General features: G+C 38.5%; 1 pseudogene; it reads right to left on the bottom strand.

Moving 5' to 3' along the window:
* Positions 1 to 1,053: 1,053 nt before the first annotated feature.
* On the bottom strand, positions 1,054 to 1,144 carry LOC130363437 (U2 spliceosomal RNA; annotated as a pseudogene).
* Positions 1,145 to 3,979: the final 2,835 nt, after the last annotated feature.

Raw genomic sequence — 3,979 nt, 5'->3', positions numbered from 1 at the left:
GATTATTGCTGACATTATCTTTACTTTTCCTTTTTGCTAAACTCTAATCCCTACATTCAGATACACTGAATCAAATATATGTATATATCACTTCTACATTTACATCCTATATTTACACTCTTTATTTTTTTATTCATTTTCTTTTATTCTCTTCTCTTTTATTCTTTTTTTTCATTATTTCCCCTATTACATGTTTAGTCTACATATTTTTCTATATTTACATCTGCTTAATCAGCATGGGGTTTGTATACAAATTGTTATTTTTTTTTCTAAGAGCCGAGGAACATGCTCTCGAATCACCCAAAGTGCAAGAAAAAGTGCAAACGTGTTACACTAAAAAACATGCACAGAGGATGCGATCTATCGCAAGCCCTTCTCCGATAGGAGAGAGGCCCCCCACAAACCTTACCCTTCGCCTCCGGACCAAAAGGTACCTGCGAGGTTCCAGGTTCGATGTCCCTTTTCGCCGAAGCCACTAAGGGTCCACAAATGCTCCCGGCATCCCCCTAGGCGTTAGCCAAGGTATCTGCCCGCAGAGCCGATAATGGTAGGTACCCTGCCAGAGCAGGAGTACCCGGGGTGTTTGCAGGGCGGTGCGGAACCTAATGGCCACACACACCTCCCCTAGACTGCCAGGAGGAACACACAGAAGGGATACCGCATCCTGACAAATCCTGTTGACACACAACTCGCACAAAAAGTGACACAGTGAGACAAAAAGAAATAAATAAGGGAATGTGTGCAGATATACTGCCCGGACATCCGGCCGGATATATAAAAATTTCAAGAGAGAATCAAGAGGTGAGTGCCACAAAGGTGCAGAGATCATGGTGCCCGTGCTTCAATTCAGTGAGTCCATCCTCCCAGTGAGTTTCGGCACCTCAGGGTCACCACTCCCCGAGGCACTAAAGTAACTCGGCTCTAGACCCTCTCAGCCTCATGGCGAGACCAGGAGGAAACAGGTCACATCGGGGCAGCCGTCAAACTGATTCCTCAGAACCAGCATCGGAACGCCCTGGTACACCTGCTCCCTACCATGCAGCACCCATCCCCACCAGCTCCATACTGGCGTCGCCTGCCACCAGCATTAAACTGATAAGAACAGATACTACACTTGATCTTAGCCAAAAGGCCGAGAAGCGATCAGACACCTCTGCTCTGTCTGAACAAGACTTGAACTCTATGATGGACCTTTTTCATGAATATGAAAAACGTTGTAAAATGGAAATGCAACATAATATTGTTGTTCTTTTTTGCAAAGATATTTATCTAATCATTTTACTCCACGAGGCGTACGCCTCCCATTTGAATCATCCTTTCCAAAGGACTATGAGTTCTCTAGTGAATGGGATGATTTCACTGAAAAATGTTCACAAGGGTTAGTGACTCGCATAGTATTGAAAGAAAATCAGTGGCAGCCAATTACATGCAACAGGCTATCATTGTTAAACATGCATTATATAAATATTGCTCTGCATCTGAATACAAGAAAATTGATGGTGCCATCTTCAATCGATTACATCGGCTTGAGATTGACACCATCAATAAGAAAGTGCACAAATACAACAGAGACAAGCAGGATTATGCCTGCGGACAAATTCATAAATGGCCCTTACTCTAGGGGCACCAGCACACAAAATGTACCTTCTGGTAAGAACATTGTAGAGAACCCTACACCTTACCATCCTAGACCTAACCAATATTTTACTCCTCAAAGAAAACTCAATATTATTAATACCAGGTTGATAAAAAAATTCTACCCGCAATACACATCCACTACAGCAAAATCAAGAAAAATTATCTCCTTGCCTTGTGAAAAAAACCTTTACAACTGCAGATAATACTAATAAATCTCATTGTCTAATACAACATTCATCTGTTTCATCTAATTTGGTCAGATCTGCAGCCACTCTAGTATTCCTAACAATCCCGGCATGAATCTGACACATGTTGTGTCTCAAAGTAACTCTTCCTTTATAGAAACTAGGGTGCATCAAACAGGTGCTATTGTTGATTCTTCCATGAATATTAACTTGTCTTTCTCATCCTCTTCCTCTCTTACCACTACTGCACCTGATCTTTATGATTTTCTGCTCAATTATAATATTTTCTGTCCTTGATTCCCTCCTCTGCTACCATCCTCTATTCCGGACCCATCCAAACTTTCTACCACTAACCACACTCAGAATTCACCCAGTATCAACACTTCATTCTTCACGACTCACGATTACTCTCATACATCTCCTGCAGACAGCCATAATATCATACATATGTCATCCATAACTTTGTCCCTCACCCATATCTGACATTTCTTTTTTAGACTACCATCCATCTCTTGTTCACACTGTGTCTCCACCGCATGCAATTTCCCAGATGTCTCACCAACTGATCACACATTATTTCCCACCACTCACGAGAACACCTCTCACCAAACCCCCTCTAAAAAGAAAAGAGCAACCAGAGGCAGCCAATCACGAAGGCACAACTCAGTTCCATCTGGAACAACTAAAAAATAAAAGTTTTCAATCTTTCTTCCTATTTACTTTCAGAAAATGAAATATGTCTCTTATCTAAAGGTTTATCCTTTTGTCCCATGACTAACCCCAATGAATGTCAACTCTTTCTTGATTTAAATCAATACATTAGAAAACATACCTTAGCGAGACATTTCACCATATTAGCTAATAATCAGAGCTAATAATAATTCGCCACCTCAGTCTGACAATCATGCAATTAGTATGGCACTCGACTTTTCCATCCCTGTAGTAAATATTCAACATGTAGAGGTAAAACCTCCATCTTCCTTTTATCCATTTCACCATTGAGGTAATTTTTGAAAGAAAATAATGAAATTGTTATACAAAAGCTGATAAGGGGGGGGGGGGGGCGGAGTAGTGTTGATGGATACAGCATATTATATAGAAGAATCTTTGCGTATCATTGAAGATCATTTATATTATAAAAAAAATGCCTGCAGATCCATTGGAAGCATGGATATTAATTAAAGAAGGTTTTGAGAAAGGTGCCTTGAGTAAAAGCGAAAAAGAGTATTTATTAATAAAGAATCCTGCTACCCCATACTTTTACTTTCTCCCCAAATTACAGAAAAATCCCCTTTATCCCCCCAGGGAGGCCCATTGTGGCAGGTGTACAATCTTTGACAAGTCGCTTGGGAGAATATATTGATCGTATTTTACATAATTATGTTTTAGCATTACCCTCGTACCTGAGAGATTCGGGACAATTATTACAGTTGATAGAAGGAATTGAGTGGAATGAGAATCTATGATTAGTGACGATGGATGTGGTGTCCTTATATTCTAATATTCCACAGGAGCAAGGAGTAGGGGTTATCAGGGATATGCTTATTACAGATATTTTAATGCCAGTTTGTCAAAAAGAGTTTATTTTAAAAAGTTATAGTTTTATATTGAGTCACAATTATTTTATTTTACAGGACCAGTTTTATATCCAGCACCAGATTTTGCAAATTTTTACATAGGTACTGTAGAAAATAACCTGTATAGAGGATAGTCGTCATTTTAAACATATTACATTTTACAAAAGATATATAGATGACTTGATCATAATTTGGGAAGGGAGTAAAAATAGTTTTTATGAATTTTTTAATTAACTAAAGACAAACCAGTGGGGTTTAAAATTCACCGAACATATAGATAAGAAGGCTATTACTTTTCAAGACTTAGAAATATACATTACAGGAAATAAGATAAATACGAAAACCTTTTTTAAATCCTTAGATGTGAATGGATATTTGCACTTTAAAAGTAGCCATCTAAAAAATTGGAAGGTAAATATACTGTTTGGACAACTTAATAGGTTCAAAAGAAATTGTTCTGAACAGAAATGCTATGAGGATCAGGCAAAGATTATAGAAAAAAGATTTTTAGAAAAGGGCAACCCCAAACAGTGGTAGAAGGAGCAAGAAAAACAAACAGAAGAAATAAAAAAACTAAAT

Source organism: Hyla sarda, chromosome 3 (assembly GCF_029499605.1).
Source record: "Hyla sarda isolate aHylSar1 chromosome 3, aHylSar1.hap1, whole genome shotgun sequence".
Taxonomy (NCBI): domain Eukaryota; kingdom Metazoa; phylum Chordata; class Amphibia; order Anura; family Hylidae; genus Hyla; species Hyla sarda.
The sequence above is the reverse complement of the archived record's forward strand: the minus strand, read 5'-3'. Positions and strand labels throughout refer to the sequence as shown.